Genomic DNA, 18039 nt, shown 5'->3' with positions numbered 1-18039 from the left:
TGCCCACAGGTTTGGGCAGCAAACAAACTGAACAGCAGTGAATATCCATGTGGCCTGTGTGGAAGCGATGGTGTCAATGGTCACACACATCTGACTGGCTTGTTTACGACGCACAAAGCTCCCAGCTGGAAGCACCCTAAGTTCCGCAGTGCAAAAGGACTCTGTGTTGTTGGTCACTGTTGTTTCCTGCTCTTTTATTATCCTGTTAAAGTTCAACTAAAAAATGTTTATATCATCCAAAAAGAAAGAAGAAGCGTCATTTTCTCTTCGGTGTGTGGGGATGTCAGAAGAGCTCTGCTAGATCAGACCAGAGGTTCCATCTAGTTCAGCATCCCTGTTTCCCGCCATGACCAACCAAATGCCTCTGAGAAACCTACAAGCAGGACATAGGACACAACGCCTCTCCTGCTGCTCTACCCTAGCAGCTGGCAGTCAGTAGCAAAAGTCGTCCGAACCTGGAAGTAGCATGTAGCCATCATGACTAACAGGAGCTACCGAGAGCTTTTCTGAATGAACAGTCCTTTTAAGGCAATACCTGCCACTTGTACTGTTTTATTATTTTTTTAAAAGATATTTATTAAAGTTTTACAAAAAGAAAAAAGTTACAGAGTAAAAAAGAAGAAAAAGGAAAAATACAAAAAGTACAAAAATACATAGAAAAGAAAAGAAATGCAAAATACAGAAAAAAATAAATAGAAAATAGTTAAAAACAAATCAATCTTTTCATATCTTAGATTTCATTTACTTATTTCCCCGACCTCCTCACGCCTCCCTTTTTTGTATTCCCGTTCACATGGTTAATTCAGCAAATCCTTACCCTCTTTATCTTTATCTTAATTCTATATCTCAACATATTATAACTTTATATTTTCATCCGTTATCAATCCATTTTTACATATTCTTATTAACCTTATTGCTAAGGCCGCTTCGTTTCAATCTGACATCATTTTAACATTCATTAATTTTACAATGTTTCTGCAAATAGTCTTTAAATTTCTTCCAATCTTCTTTCACCAACTCTTCTCCCTGGTCTCGGATTCTGCCAGTCATTTCCGCCAGTTCCATATAGTCTATCACTTTCATCTGCCATTCTTCCAGGGTGGGTAAATCTTGTGTCTTCCAATACTTTGCGATGAGTATTCTTGCTGCTGTTGTAGCGTACATAAAGAAAGTTCTATCCTTCTTTGGCACCAATTGGCCGACCATGCCCAGGAGAAAGGCCTCTGGTTTCTTCAGGAAGGTATATTTAAATACCTTTTTCATTTCATTATAGATCATCTCCCAGAAAGCCTTAATCCTTGGGCACGTCCACCAAAGGTGAAAGAATGTACCTTAATTCTCTTTACATTTTCAACATTTATTATCAGACAAATGATAAATTTTTGCAAGCTTGACCGGTGTCATGTACCACCTGTATATCATTTTCATAATATTCTCTCTTAAGGCATTACATGCTGTGAATTTCATACCTGTGGTCCACAACTGTTCCCAGTCAGCAAACATTATGTCATGTCCAACATCTTGTGCCCATTTAATCATAGCAGATTTAACCGTTTCATCCTGCGTATTCCATTTCAACAGCAAGTTATACATTCTTGATAGTATCTTAGTTTTGGGATCTAACAGTTCTGTTTCCAATTTTGATTTTTCCACCTGGAAGCCAATTTTTTTATCCATATTGTAAGCCTCCTGTCAGGGAACTGCCATCGGAGCCTAGAGTGGAGGTAAGGCTCCCCAACGATGCAGGAGAAGGGACCAGCAGGGAGAGAGAGAACACTTCCTTTGAGGAAGGAAATAGGAGTGACACCAGGAAGCAAGGGGGGACTGCGGAGAGAGGGCTCCAAGACTCTTCCACAGAGACCAGTGGGGAGAGCCCAGGACCTCCGTTGGGCACGCCCACTCTGCGCAGGAGACTTTCACGCAGGGAGGCTAGGCGGAGACTTGGCGTCAAAGAGCTTCTATGTTGGAAGAAGTTCAGGAAACGCCCACTGACGAATTCTGCCAGCGACTGACACAGCCATGGAGAAAGGGCTGTCAGCCAGGGAAAGGTTCAGCCAGGCAACGTTGCCTAGAGCGGCAGCCCCCTTTACGCACAAGCAACCCCCAATTCCCTTTACACCTCCCTTATTTGATAATAATGAAGCCAGTCTCGCACTTTATCTTTTAATTTCTCAAAACTCTGCAATTTCAATTTGTCACCTTCTTGTTCCAAAATCTCCCAATATTTCGGCCATTTGGCCTCCATACTGAGTTTTTTCTGAGCCTTCACTTCCATCGGTGATAACCACCTTGGGGTTTTATTTTCAAGTAAATCTTTGTATCTTATCCAGACATTAAACAATGCTTTCCTGACAATATGGTTTTTAAATGCTTTGTGTGCTTTAACCTTGTAATACCACAAATATGCATGCCACCCAAAAACGTTATTAAAACCTTCTAAATCCAAAATGTCTGTGTTCTCAAGAAGCAGCCATTCTTTCAGCCAGCAAAATGCTGCTGATTCATAATAGAGTTTAAGATCTGGCAGGGCAAATCCACCTCTTTCCTTTACATCAGTTAATATTTTAAATTTTATTCTGGGCTTCTCGCCCTGCCAGATAAATCTAGAAATATCTCTCTGCCACTTCTTGAAACAATCCATTTTGTCCAAAATTTGCAACGATTGGAACAAAAATAACATTCTTGTATTGTAAAACTTGTAGTGTTTTAACTGATCCGAGGGCTTTTCAGCAACTAACTGACCAAACTTTGCAGCCTTAGAATTAACCCCTCAGAGGTGCCCACTCCTGATGGTTGCAGCACGAGTCTTTGTTCCGTGTGTGCCTTCTAACTAGAATAAGTCCAGCCCAGAAATGCAACATAAAGCCAGCTCGAAAGATGAATAACTTGGCTGGGTCTCTACGCAGGAAGGGGTTGAATAAGTCAACTATTATGGAAGTCCCTCCAGATATGGGGGGTGTTGCAGGTCTCACAGCATGTCATTGATGCAACAAAAGTGCATTAATGCTGGATTTATACTAGACTGTCCACACACATTCCTCTTTGTTAGTTTTATGTTCCTACCCCAGTGTTATTACTTTATTGTTGTCTGGAGGGGCATTCTTGCCCTTTGGAGGTTTGAGGTTTTTAAAAATCAATTGTATATTTTTTACTGAAACAAACAAACAAACAAGTGGGACCAACATACCCTAGCCTTGAACATATGGGGTATAAAAAGTTGCAGGATTTCAACAGGAAGTTACGGTACCGGACATGCACTGATGGGAAAGGGAGCATTTTGGCCGCCCTGAAACCTTTGCAAGCACAAACGGTATTGAAAGAGGGATGACACAGAACTGCCTTAATACCATTGTGAGCACAAATAATAAAGAATCCACAATACAAAGGACGTCAGAAGTGGCCCACAGTCAGAAACCCATAATGTTCCAATTATGCAACACAGTCAATAACAATGCATTAAAAAAAAAACACATTGTTTCCACTAATGAATTTGGGATATCCCCATGCTTCAGATTATTATGCTAATGCTCTTCTAGGTTGCATCAACAGAAGCATAGCGTCCCGATCGAGGGAAGTAATCGTCTTGCTCTATTCTATCTTGGTCAGACTGCACTTGGGAGTATTGTGTCCAATTCTGGGCACCAGAATTTAAGATGGATATTGACAAGCTGGAAGGTGTGCAGAGGAGGGCGACCAAGATGATCAAGTGTATGGAAACCAAGTCCTATGAGGAATAGTGGAAGGAATTGGGTATGCTTACCCTGGTAAAAAGAAGACTGAGAGGAGATATGATAGCCACCTTCAAATATCTAAATGGCTCTCACATGGAAGATGGAGCAAGCTTGTTTTCTTCTACTGTGGAGGGTAGGACCCAAACCAATGGCTTCAAGTTACAAGAAAGGATATTCCGACTAAACATCAGGAAGAACTTTCTGACAATAGGAGCTGTTTGACAGTGGAACAGACCACCATCAAAGGTGGTGGACTCTCTTTCCTTGAAGGTTTTTAAACAGAAGTTGGATGGCCATTTGTCATGTATGATGTAGTTGAAATCCCTACGTTGAGGAGGGTTGGACTTTTTTCAGCCATGCATTTACTTGGTGTCAGGGACTGGACTGAGGAGAAATGGTGGGGACTGCCCCCCCTCGCCCTGAACCTTCCCGAGGAGGACGGTATAGATTTAGAACAGTGGCTTGCAGAAGGTTATAGTTCAGAGGGGAGAAGCTGGGAAATATTGGGAGAGCAGCAGGAAGCAACAGCAGCAGCAGCAGAGGAGAGACAGCTGACAGACTCAGCGTCTCTAGAAAGCATTCCTGACCCCCCTCCCAGGACCTGGCGTGCATCGAGAGTAGTAGAACAGAAAGCTCAGAGGCAGAAAGCACAGATCAACCAGCGCAGGGATGACGCAGAACAGGAGAGACAGAGGGGGTGGGACTTTACTTGGAGCAATGCATTATCGGAGAGGCAGCATCATCCGTCTCTCTCTGTGAATATTGAATAAAATACCATTGTAAGAACTTTTTGGTTTCCCATTTCTCGCTGGCAGTCATGAGGGAGGGGGGTCGGATCCCCCAAAGCCTGGCACTTGGGCATAACTCCCATTGATCTCAGTTAGGGTTGCTTCCTGGTAGGCAACAGAATGAATGACATGGGTGATAATAATAATAATAATAATAATAATAGTAATAATAATAATAAATCCCTTCCTGTAGCACCTTAGAGACCAATTAAATTTGTTATTGGTACGAAAGCTCATACCAATAACAAACTTAGTTGGTCTCTAAGGTGCTACTGGAAGGAATTTTTTTATTTTGGTTCGACTATGGCAGACCAACATGGCTACCTACCTGTAATAATAAAACCATCCACCTTCTTAATCCTCTTGAATTCTGCTTCCAGAATAATGGTGTCTAAAAGGGCTTTATTCTGTTCCAGAACCCATTATGAATGCTATGGTTCAATCTTAGAACAAATGAAAAAAGACTAAAAGCAACCAAACTGTGTTTCCTTGACTTCCCCACTGAATAACTAGCACTGGTCCTAAACTTTGACGGAAGAGGAAACATATAGAGCTGCCTTCTACTAACTGGGCATATGTTTACATTACCGCTTACTCTGCAGCCAGGGTGTTCTCACTGTTGTTGGGTTGTTGTTTTTTAAAAAAAAACATTTTTATTAAAGGTTTTATCATGCTACAAAACAAATAAAACGGGGGAAAGTAAATCTTTCATCTCTTTCGTCATGACGTTAGCCACAATCCATATTGATCCTGTAGTTTCTGGACAAATACTGTTGTTGCTTTGACTTTCCTTTTTCAAACCAGCTTCAATCCAATTTGAAAGCTGGATGTGGAGCAAGTGGTAATATGAACATTTGAGATCGCTGATGTGCATTAACAGGTGAGAGTGCACATGCGCAGACTGACAGCTTCCTGAATAGGAGTTCCAGGGGGAGGGGATGCTGCAGGGGCAGTCATGTGCCTCGGGTGCAGATATCCTTGCCTCCTTTCTGAAGTGATCAACATGGTGCAAATGTAGCTTGAAACACAGTGTGGGTACAGGGGGCGGGGGGGGGATAACCTTGCTGCGTGTGAACATATCTGACTGATCAGACTGTTTGTTCCTCTAGCCCCGTAATGTCTTGTCTCCTCCACTCTTGACTGGTAGTGGCTCTCAGGCAAAGATAAATGTCTTCCCCCCCGTTACCTGCAATTTGATTATTTTGATGGGGGATGCAAGGGATTAAAACTTGCACCTGTGCTCCAGTGGAGAGTGGTCCTTTTAGGTCAGCTGTTTTTGGACTACAACTCCCATCATCCCTAGCTAATGGGACCAGTGGTCAGGGATGATGGGAATTGTAGTCCTAAAACAGCTGGAGGGCTAAGTTTGGCCATCACTGTTTTAGGTGAATGGGGCAGGGCCATTCTCACCAACCTCAGTAGACTCTTAACCAGCCACACCTCCCATACCTTATTACTTACAATTGGGTGGCCCTAGCTGTCAACACCCTTCGGGAGCCTCCATACTTTGCTTAATGTGGATTGTGAAGCCACACTTTCTCCTTCTTAAATCCGAAGACTGCAACCAATGTAGCCACATGGATGAGAGAGAACTGAAGGAGGTACCAAGGGGGTTGACATTCTGCATTAAGCCAAGGAATGGGCAGGGCCTTGGACCTGGATGGGTCCACTGAACTCAGCAGGGAGGATGATAGGGACAAAACAAGTTGGCTCCACTCCCCGTCATTGGTCTTGGACCTCCCTATCTCCCACCCTACCAGAGATGTGTTCTACTGCAGAGACATGGTTTCTCAATTAAAGAGTAGGATAGCTGTTAGTTGTGGAGTGGCATGAAATAATAATAATAATAAGAAGGTCTCAGTCTTTACTTATTTATTGTGTCTATCCTGAATTTTTTCCATAACATTCAAGGCAGCATAGAGGACAGCCACGTGGTTTAGCTTCAGCAAGATGACCCAAAAAACCAAAATGTGCCTTTCAGACCACACCCTGGGGCTGTTTCCCAAGAACGCGAGTACCAACTTTCCCCACCCTCCAACAGGTATGCCAAAATCAGCGTGCAGCCCGAGCAATGATTGATGGGAACGCCTCATCGGTTGGGTTCCAGTCTGTTGCACAGTCCGTAAAACTTTCGAGGGAAAACACTGAAAGCTTCAACGCCTTGGCACCTTTGTTTATTTATTTATAACTCCGGCAGCAACTCTCCGGGCATTCCCTTTGGAGTTCTGCCCCGCGGAACTCAAGAGGGAATCACTTTCCCATCAAGCCCACGCAGGACCCGGCTTTACAAGCCTATGGAAAAAGCTCGAGCAGGGATGCTGCGAGAAGCCGGCGGCTTGTCCGCTTGGCAAGGGCCGGCGTGTCTCTCCGCGCAGCGCGGGGCAACGCTGTCGGGGCGCGCGGGCTGGCGAGAACTTGGCGCCGGGAGGAGTTGGGCGCTTTCTCTCTCCAAGAACCCACCTCCGGCCGCGCAAGATCCGCCGCGCGCCCTGGCGCACTCGCCCTCGGCCTGCAGGGTGCAGGCGTTAGCCAAGGCGGCGGCGGCGGCGGCTGTGGGGAGGAGGAGGAGAGGAGGAGGAGCCAGGCCGGCCTCCTTCCCTTCGGCTCTCGAGTCCATTTCCCCAGCTCGAGTGACACAAACACACCAGGCGAGCGCCGCCGCTGCCCAAGCCAGGATCTTACAAACCCCTCTCCGCCGCCGCCGTCCCTGCCGCCGCCTTCGCCTTCCCCGCTCCGGGCCCGTCTTCTCGCAGGCGCGCCGAGCACCCGAGCCGATCCCCTCCCCGGGGGCTGCACCGAAAGAAGCGCGCGGGGAAACTCCAGCTTGCAAGCAAGGCGAGGGGAAGGGGAGGGGGGCACGACGCCAGCTTCCTGCTTGCAAAGAAGGGGGGCGGGGGGAGAGAGAGAAGAAGAAGACGAAGAAGAAGACGAGGAGAAGCGGCGGCGGCGGCAGCAGCAGCAGCAGCAGCAACCCGAGGTAGGTTACAGGGGGCCGAGAGGAGGCGAAGGGGATGGCGCGTTTCCGAGGATCCTCTTTGGGGAGGGCTGGTGGTGGTTTCCTTCCTTCCTTCGCGTTCCTGAACCCCAATATGTCTTCCGTTCCCGGCCCCCCACCCTCTCCCAGCTGTCTCCACCCTGCGCTCCCCGTCCCATCGCAGCTGTTCCTGTCACTGCCAACGTTGCAAATCTAAAGGAGATCGGGCAGGGGGGGTGGGAAAAAGGTGGAACAGCCCCCCCCCCACTTTCCATATAGGGATTTTTTTTGGTCTCTGGAATCTTGTGGAGCGCAATGTTTTCTCGTCTCTCTTCCACCCCCCCCTTCTCGTTTAATCTCATCACTTACTCTTCTCCACCCCGCATCTTCTCTCCTCCCCCATCGGGTTTGGCACTATATATATATATATATATATATATATATATATATATATGCGTGCCATATATGTGTGTGTATGTGTGGCACGCACATACAGACACACATATATATATACTGTCTTTTCCCCAGCAATGGAGAGGAGAGTGCTTTTAAGGAGAGAGGGAAGAAAAAGGGACACACACACACACTTCCTTTAACATTTTTTTGCTGGTTTGTTTACTACCCTCATCAGGAGGTTTGTGCCAACTTGGGGTTTGCAGTAATTTTTCCCATGCAGAAATAAGAGGTTGGAATTGGAGTGATTCCCCGCAAAAGCAAAATTCTCTATAATGTACCACAGTAATCAAGATTATGTGTTCTGCAACTTAACTAGGAGATAAAGCAGCTATTTGGGTTGGATTGATATATATATATATATATTTCCTTGTGTGAATCCAGTACTTGGCACTAGTGGTGCCTCGGATTCTAATCCCGAGTGGGTTTATGTTTTTCTTATTTCATTTTACTTGTTATATTTAACTCTTTTTTAAAAAAATGGTTTGCAAAGGCCATAGCTAGGAAACTAGTTTTGACATTCACTTTGGGGTGGAGGAGTTTGGAGAGGGGATGGCGTTTTATTTTCTATTGGTGTTTAAAAGGGGGCAAATATGGGTAAATATTTTCTTAAAAAATAAGGACGTTTGGCATGTGGCTGGCCGATCACAAGTCTGGGGGGGCTGTAGGGGGGACTGCGTAGTGTTTGTTTCACATTGGCAGCAGGGCCCATTTTCTGGTTGAGCTGGATTTAACTTTGCATGTTGCAGTCCTTCTTGCCCCCCCCCCCAAATATGGGAGGGGAAGGGTCGGAGGGGTGAGTGATGAGTTCCCCCTCTTGGCTTGATCAGAGAGAGGGGGGAGGAAGGGGGTTACTTTGGGTTGAAAGGGACCCATGCAGCAGGGAGCCTGTCCTTGAAGGAAGGGGGGTCCTGAGGGTCGACGCTGATCCTCAGTTCTGTGGTCGTGGTGACAGCTGTCCATGATGGGACATGACTAGGGGGGGCTGGTTTAATCCTTGCTGCTAATGCATCCTGGTTCTTAAAAATCAAAAGCCTTGAGATGTGTGTCTGCAAAAGCTTCTCACCCCCAGCTCCCTGTGACATATTTTATTTAAATGTGAAAATGGAGACAGCGGTGGTGGCAGTGTGTGCTGGGTGCAGGATAGCTCCGATATGCTGCTGTGGCCTGGAATTGTGCCCCTGTTTTTATGTCCATGGCAGCCCAGACAGCATGCAAGTTTTTGCACGCATCTGGCCCGAGGGGGGAACTGCAAACGCTGCCTCCGCCACTGCTGCTGTGCAAGGAGGTGCTGCTGTGCTCTGCCCCTCCCTCTTCTCGTCAGACTTGGACTTGCTGTTTGTATATGTATATATATTTAATTGCAGCAAAAGCTCCCCACTTCCACACATTTTGCTTGCTGGTGCCCGTTAAGGTGGGGTGCAGGACGCAAAGGAAGGGGGAGGAAGAGGGCCTGCCCTTTGACACAAGCTGTCCCTAGAGGACTGTCCCTTACTGTGGGTCAACAAGAGGTGACAGGGTCAAGCCAGGCACCTTTCAGCCCCTTTCCCCTGAAAATGTGGGGCGCAGGGGGTTTTTTTGGGTGGGGGAGAGGAGGGGGCAGGTGTGCTGGAGGGGAAAGGTGGCTTGGTTAGGTGGAGAATTCAGTCCGCCTCTCAGGTTGGACCTTGTTTCTTTCTGTGTGGGTCCAGCGCTCTCTGTCTGGATGTGTGCATGTGCGACCCCCTCCACTCCCTCTGGACCCGTGTCCCTCTCTCTTCTTTCACTAGCCTTTGGCTCCCACTCTGACCCCCATGTAGGAATCTCCCTATGTCCGCCTTTAGCTGCCTTGCCCTGCCATATCAGCATGCAATATTAATTGTCACATTACCTCCCTTCGGTGAGCGAGATGACTTTTGCTCTGTGTATGGGGAGCGTGGAGCGTGGTATCAAAGTCACCTTTCACTGTGGGGGGTGGGGAGGCGCAACTGTGCCTTTTCTTTCTTTAAAGAAAGAAATTCTATAGCTAGTAGGCTTTGAAGGAAGTTACAAGTGTTGGTTGCATGTTGGTAGTGGGTAAAAGGGCAAAGGTCGTGACCTGGAGAGCAACTCCAGCCTTGCCCATCCTAAAGAAGCTTATGCGGCCTGTAAGCAATGGAGGGGTGAACGCAGGCCAGGCAATGTGACTTGTCCAAAGTCAGAGGTCAAAGCTGGGAATCCAACCCATAAATCCTTTATTTTCCTGCGAGAGCAGAGTTTTGTCAACATCGCAAAGAGCTTAGGGCAGACTTGGGGCGTTTTCCTCCGTCGGTACGCTGAAAGTCCTTCACTGTCGTTGTCCCGTCCTGTGTCTCCCCCCTCCCCGCATTCCCTACCCTTATAAAACGTTACAGTAAATATTTTAAAATTTGAAATGTCCCTCTTTGCCTTTGTATATCACAATGGCACCATTTGTGCATTTAAAAGACTCGAAAGGAAGTTGTAAAGGTCTTTTGGTAATACATGTGAAAACACCCCTGCTGGATTTGAAGTGTGTGTGTGTGTGTGTGTGTGTGTGTGTTACACATGCCCCCCTCTCCACACACACACACACACACACACACACACACACACACACACACATGGAGGACCTGTAAATTCCCTTATTCCCAGGCAACTGGGGCTTGGCAAAAGCATCAGAATGTATTGTCCCTGCTGTTGGCTAAGGAAAGGAGAGAGAGGGCACTGCTTTTCAAGTATCCTTTCAGTTTCTCAAGAGAGAGAGAGAGAGGTGTTGTGCTGTCCAGCTTTGGAAGCCCTTCCGTCCCAGTTCCAGAGGCGTGGAAGAAGCAAACTGTGATTACTCTACAGTGGTAGGAAATACACTTTGTGTGTGCTCAGATATGCTGTCCTTTGCATCAAAAAACAGGTTCCTGGCTCTGGTGACTTGTATTTGTAGATGGAACATTTTTGGTTGGTACTGGAATGTAAGTAAGGGGCACTTGAAGGTGGGGCTGTGTGTGTGTGTGTGTGAGAGAGAGAGAGAGAGAGAGGGAGGGAGGGAGGGAGAGAGAATATATCTGATAGGGCAAATGGGTGCTCTGCTTTGCTATGGCTGTGCCCAGGCAATGTTTTGTAGGAGCCCAGAGGTGCCACTGTGGGGAATAATCTGCAGTGGGCAGCTCAAGAGCAGCATTCTGGTTGCAAGCCTGAACTGCCTGTACGATATGTGGGTGATTGTGCTTTTGCTGGAAGCTTCCCGACAACAACCAAACAGGTTTCCTTACCTGTAAACATTATTAGCTGTGTAAATAATTATTAGCAGACGTGTGCCCACACTCGCGTGGTACACCTCGGGCTTGGTGGCAGCACCGTTAGCCAATGCTGTGTGCCGTGGCTTCCGGCTGGTGAATGCTACAATGCTGGTTTGACCTTTGGTTGCGATGACTCTGGGGGATACCCTTCCCCTGGGACCATTGCTGATTCTCCATTCCGTATTGACAAGTTGCTGCTGCCATTGCAGAGAACAGAGCAGACTGCAGGGTGATATGCTGGGTTTACTTACCCACTCGAGCATTTGCTTCTAGGGTTAATCTTACATCGTTCATTTCCCTTCTTGCTCAGAGACGTCCCAGGCCGGTCTGTTTGCCGTCACAGATTACTGGATTATTTTTCATTGTAAACATTTCTTTACGTTAACGTGATTGCATGCACCCCCTCTAAACCCAACACTTGTGTATATTGGGGTGCTTATGTGTATCTTCCTTTTAGAGGTGTGCGCTGGTGTCTGGTCTGCACATTGTACGGGTTTGCTGCGCAAGGGTGTGTATGCACTCAGTTGCGGTGTGTGCCCAAGTTTCTTGCTTGCTGTATATGCAGGAAGTATAATATTTGCACGTTCCTTGGAGGAATACAGTACCTATATACATTTGCTCACAAGTGTGCACTTATACATACAGTTAGCACTCAGCTTGCATGACCACCCAAGCAGTTGTGGGGGATATACCTATTAGGAGGCTTGGCCAATAGATAATACCTTGCTTGGAGCCATTTGGTGAGCTTCATGGTCGGGTAAGGGTGTTGCATCTGTCCCTGGTGCATTTGACACAGTAGTCTTTCCATTGCACCACACTGGTTCTTGTGTAGCAACAGCAACATAGGCTGACCTTTTACACAGTATGGCTGTCTGAGTTTCACTGCTGCAGTGGAGGAGGCCCTGGAAGCGCTCAGCCAGCATTAGTGGCACTATTCTCTGGTGCCAGAAACCAAGGACACATGGTCTCTTAGCAGGAAACCCAGGCATGGCAGACTTTGCTCAAAGATTAGAGATCTTGGGACCCAGGAATGGGCAGAACACTGCCAGAGAAATAGCCACTCTTTGCAAACTTTCAACAAAGTTAAATGCCCACTAATAAAACAATTTAAACTAATAAAACAGTGTTTTGTTCTGCCTAGATACATGTTTTTGGGAGCTGGAAAAGCTGTGCCTTAAAAAAAAAGTCCATTGGTTTTCCGAGCCGCGGACTAAAAAGCTGACATTTCCAAGAGCATTCAGAAAACCCCAGAGTGCAGAAACTGTGAGTTGTGTATTTTCGTAACCACGGTGTGTAGCGGCTTTGTTTGGTAGGGGAGGTTGATGCCAAGAAGGTTATAAAATAAGAGGTGCTGGAGCTCAGACCTAGGTGGGAACCATCTACTTAATCCCAGAAGTTGTGGCGATTCAGTAATGAGGGAAACACTCTGCACATGCCCATAGGCATTCTTTCCCTTACTATGTTCCAGGCGAATGTTGGTATTCAAACCTAGAGGTTTTGTGCTACAGCAGCGAGATCTGAGGGTTTGTTTCTTCCTCACTGCCACTGGTGTTGGTGGTGGAGTGCGTTGTTATAATAATATGCTGAAAGATGTAATGCTCTGTCTAAATTGTAAGTGCGCTGTGCGTATTTATCTCGGTAATCCTTACAACAAACTTGTCAAGAAGACCGGTGGTGGTATTAGGCTGAGACGCAGTGGCATGCTTAGGACAATCTAGCGAGCAGTTTGTGACAGAAGCGAGATCCTCCGATAACGTGACAACAGCTTATTAATGCCCTCTCTGCCAAAGGTTTCGCGTGGGGAATCAGAACTCCCTGGTTAGATGCTGCAATTTTTCCTTTTGGCCTGTATTTGCACCCTCGCTTTTGCTCTGCTTCTGGCAGGTAGCAGCAGCTGAATGCTGCACGCCCATAAGCCACCCCTTTGGTGAAAAGCAGCTCTCGGTCCCTGCAAGGCGTCAGGGAAGGGCAAACCCTGCTGGAAGGAAGCCACCCGAGAAGCTGGTCTGGGGAGAACTTGTTGATCAGACGCGAGCCAAGCAGACTCGCCCCTCCCCTGTTGCTGTGGCCTAGCACGTATTCAGGCAGTTCGCCGTCAAGTTGCAGTACAGTATAGGCCACCCCGGCCGGGTCTTCTGAGGCACGCAGGTCTGCCGCTGCTTTTTCTCTTTCCAAATTCCCTCTTGCTTCCCGAAGGGAGATGTGGAAGTGGAGCAGAGTTCACCACGCCTGGCAGAAGCAGGTGGAGTTGCTGTGTGAGGGTGGCGGTGGGCGGTGGGCGGAGGGTATGTCAGCTGTGAAACCCACGTGGAGAGTCTCTTCCCCTGACAGTTTTGATATAAATGGTTGATTCAAAGGGGCGGGGTGGCGAAGATGGGGAGAAAACAGGCCCAGCTCCACTGGGCAGAAATGCTGTTTCTGAGGCCACTACAGAGGCCTCCTCTGATTGAGGCCTTAAAGATTCCCTCAAACATCTCCCTAGCAAAGGGGCAAAAATGGCATAGCCTGGAAAAAAATGGAAAAGGAGCCGGGGTGTGGTGGGTAGGGAAGTTTTGGCTGAATATTGTCACTGTTATCCACATTCCATCATTTATCCTTCCTCTTGGTTTTACTGTATCTCCGTGGGGTTTTGTTGTCTGCTTGTTTGGTTCCAAGTTGCTATTGGATGCCTTGGGCAAGACAAAGCAGGCAAAAAGGTAAAAAGGTAAAGGACCCCTGGATGGTTAAGTGCAGTCAAAGGCTACTATGGAGTTGCGGCACTCATCTCGCTTTCAGGCCGAGGGAGCCAGCATTTGTCCACAGACAGCTTTCCAGGTCATGTGGCCAGCATGACTAAACCGCTTCTGGCACAACGGAACACCGTGACGGATGCCAGAGCGCACGGAAACACCATTTACCTTCCCGCTGCAGCAGTACCTGTTTATCTATTTGCACTGGTGTGCTTTCAAACTGCTAGGTTGGCAGCAGCTGGGACAGAGCAATGGGAGCTCACCCCGTCGCAGGGATTCCGACCGTCGAGCTTTCGATCGGCAGGCCCAAGAGGCTCAGTGGTTTAGACCACAGTGCCACCCACAAATTTAGTTAATTAACAATAATGATCATTTGTTCACCTTTGAGGCCTTTGCCTCCCATCAGCTATGGGAGTTCTCTCAGGCTCTTGTCTGTTTCTCCATTTTTAGACTACAGCCAGGGATAGTTTTGCGGACATACAAATTGGTCCTGAGGAGCTTTGACCTGGGCACTGGTGTTGTAGCTGTTTCTAAATGTACTGGGAAATCTGGACAGGTGGGAGATTTGATAGGTGAGTGGTTGTTGCATTGGAATTTTATTTTTGTTGAGTTTTATTATTGCCATAAAAAAATTGTTCTTTGAATTGCATATTGAAAAGAGGAAAACTGCACACTGAACATCTCTCCTTGCACCGGCATTTCTGTTAATGCTCAGCCTTTGGCCTTGAAGATACGGCTTCGTCCAAGTCAGGTTACCTGGAATTTAGAGAGGGGACAGTTGCCTTCTTTCTGTCCTTGGTTGTTCGGTTGACTTGTTTGAATCTGCCTGGAGGTTCCTCCCAGGCCACTGCCACAAATGCCTCTTCTGTAGTGCCTCTGCTCTCTTTTTGCACATGGGGATTTCAGCCTTGTGGATTAATGAGCAGATGCAGTGGTGGTGGTGAAAAATTATCATGATTAGAGTACATTGCAATTTTTTAGAACAGCAACAACAAACACTTCTCATCTTTCCAGTAATGGCGCCGTGTTTAAAATGAAATGAAGATGGTAAGGTATGGAAAGCTAACATATGCTTCAGTGTTAGTATGGGGAGTTTGAAAAATATTCAGACGCAGTTATCAGAATGCTGTCTAAAGGATAAAGGGGCAGTACTTAATTGTTGGAAACAGAGGTGACCAGGCTTGGACCTGCCGGCTGCCTTAGATTTAAGACTGCTTCCTTAATTCCAGATGCAATGGAATTTGCTCAATAAAGAGGGGAAATTAGTCTGTGGATGCTCAGAGGTGCATTATCCTGTATATCAGGAATGGGGAACTGTGGTCCTTCAGATGTTACTGGAGTGCAGCTGAAGGATTAAAACAAAATCCTTAGAAAGAGCCCATAAGGAGAAGGAACTCTAAACAGCCCAGTGTGAACTGAGCATGCTCCGTGGCTGTGGAATACAGTCCTTTTGCTGATGGTGAGGAGTGGAAGCCTTGATCTGTGGCGGAGAGATGTGCAGTAGAATGAAATGGAGTACTGTATCCTGAGATGTGCAATGGGAGTACTATATCCTGAAAGAGTGGTTGTGACCCTGAAGAGGAGCCCTCCACACTGCAATGCTTTGTTGAAGATTACATTTAGAACAGAACATTGTTTTGTTATCTTTGTCTTTTAATGAATGAGGCGGGACCGTCAAGAGGTGGCTAATGGAGAAGGGGACTTCAAGGCCAACGAAACCTGAACATTTATTTCTTGTTTCTATTTACACTTCCCTCGTCTCGTGGTTTCTATCGAGGCACATTTATTGTAAGCTGCAAAAGGAGCCATAGTTGACTTTCTATGCTAAATGTGTGTTGGGGAAGGGGTATAGCATGTTGCATGGTTTCTCTCTCTTGCCCATCCTAATATTTTGCATCTGCACTGGTCTCTAGCCTAGTCTCTAGTTGGTACGATAAAGCCTTATGGGTCCCCACCTAGGACAATTCACCTGAGCACCTCGTTTTGATTTTTTCCAAACACTTTTTAAATAACTTGGGGGGGGGGAGGCGGGAAGAGACTGTGCTAAGACACCTTTGAAATTCCAATGTTTCTGCACAGCTTCTTAAAGTAGAAGATGCTGCCTAGGAACCCTTGAGGTCTGTGATGGAAGAAAAGTGATAAATATATAAGAAAAAACGAAATAGTGCTATAATAGTGCTGATGCAAAAGGAAACACACACACACACACAGAGTTAAAATCAGTGTTCAGATTTGTGCTAAAATGCTTGTCAGAGTAGGTGCTATTCTGAATATATTTTAATAATTTTAAATATATATAGAAAAGGTGCAAATTAAAAGATTGATTTTGAAAGGGGGAACTGAACTGGCACTGGCGGGCAAACGAAGTGTGCGCCAGTGAAGTTGTGCCAAATTCTAAAGGTGTGTCAATAAATGCACCCACTGGATAGGTTGCTGCACGGGTCAAAGCCACAGTTGAAAGAGCAGCACCAAGCTGGGACTGCACTACTATTGCAACATATATTTTTTTAGGGTGGCGGCAGGGGGAGGACAGATTTTTTGAAGTTGCAAATAAGACAGAAGAACCTTACAGGGTTGGGGAAAGCAAACTGTTATAATATCATGCTGGTGCCCTGTAAAAAGTGAGTGGACAAAGGATAGCTGTCCCACAGTAGATTCCTAGCACTCTTTTATTCCCATTTTACAGAGAAGGGGCTGGGAGACAGTGAGCTGTCCTAGGCTACAGCACTATGAAGGCATTGCTAAAGAAGGCCCTAGACTTTTATACAAGGCCTTTCAGATATGAATCCAGTTCTCTGTTTGGTTATATGGATTTGAGGGCCAGTTAAAGTGGTTCACACTTGTCAGCGATCTCTGCCTGAACACCAGCTCTCTGTGCTTTCTTGTGGAGGCTGTATATGCAGCTGCCACAACGTGAGGTATCTCAAAAAAGGTGCCGCCACAATCCGTGTTAATCGCAGCATGCCTCTGGTGCATCTCCTCATAAAGTCATACCTTGGAAGTAGGACAGAATCCATTCCGGAAGTCTGTTTGACTTCCAAAACGTTCGAAAACCGAATCATGACTTCTGATTGGCTGCAGAAAGCTCCTGCAGCCAGTCAGAAGCTGCGGAAGCCCCGTCGGATGTTTGGGTTCCCAAATAATGTTTGCAAACCGGAACAATGACTTCCGGGTTTGCGGTGTTTGGGAGCCAAAACGTCTGAGTTCCAGGGCGTTTGACAACCAAGGTACGATTGTATAGAGACCCCAGTTCACACGAACCGCATTTCCAGGCGAATTCAGCCTGGGGCAGAGTTGCACTTCCTATTTATATCTCCACCAAGGAACGAGTGCAAGGGAGGAACTGTGCAGAAGTGGTATGTTACTTCACAAGGGCATAGCCCTGGTAGGCTGCCTACAAATCTCTTAAACAAACAAACAAGTAAATAATACGAGGCGGCCTTTAATCTTTTCCCAAACTGCAATGCTACAGGTTTGCAACTCCCAATAACTGGGCTCTAAGCCATTCTTGTTCTAACCTTGTGGGCATTTAGAAAAACACCAGAATGTGGGCTCCCAGATCCTTTCCCAAAGCTTATTAACCTGTTAAACCCAGTTTGGCTTTCCACATCTATTGGGCCGGGAAGCAAAAAATTGTGGATGCCTGGCTCTTGTGCACCAAGAAATATGCTGCGGGGTACAAATGAGTTGTATCCAACTTAAGTTGTATTTGATGAGTAGACCCATCAGAATTAATGAACCTAAGTTAGTCATGTTAATGAACTTCAGCGGGTCTACTCTGAGTAGGGCTAGTATTGGATACAACAAGGCTAAGGCTTTTTGAAATATTTATTGTTCCACTTGGTACATTAAAAACACAGATGTCTGGGCATTTTTAAATGAAGACTAAAACTTGGGGCTGTGAGGTGATTCAGGGAGTCAGTATAACAGAGCAGAACGACTTGGCGGTTTGAGCATATTACACGGATCCAGACCCAACTGCACTGGCCTTCAACCGGTTTCTGGGCCCAATTCAAAGTGCTGCTGTTGTTGTTTTGACCTATAAAGCCTTAAATGGCTCAGGACTGCAATACCTCAAGGACCACCTCTCCC

General features: G+C 46.6%; 1 protein-coding gene across 1 annotated transcript in view; it reads left to right on the top strand.

Annotated features, from left to right (window-relative positions):
- Positions 1-7114: 7114 nt before the first annotated feature.
- THRA (thyroid hormone receptor alpha) overlaps positions 7115-18039 on the top strand; it is a 115331-nt gene continuing 104406 nt past the window's right edge. Inside the window, exon 1 of the mRNA XM_053363446.1 lies at positions 7115-7496. The gene's annotated coding sequence lies outside the window, so the exon portion shown is untranslated. The remainder of the gene's footprint in view (positions 7497-18039) is intronic.

This window comes from Podarcis raffonei, chromosome 13 (assembly GCF_027172205.1).
Source record: "Podarcis raffonei isolate rPodRaf1 chromosome 13, rPodRaf1.pri, whole genome shotgun sequence".
Lineage (NCBI taxonomy): Eukaryota > Metazoa > Chordata > Lepidosauria > Squamata > Lacertidae > Podarcis > Podarcis raffonei.
The sequence above is the reverse complement of the archived record's forward strand: the minus strand, read 5'-3'. Positions and strand labels throughout refer to the sequence as shown.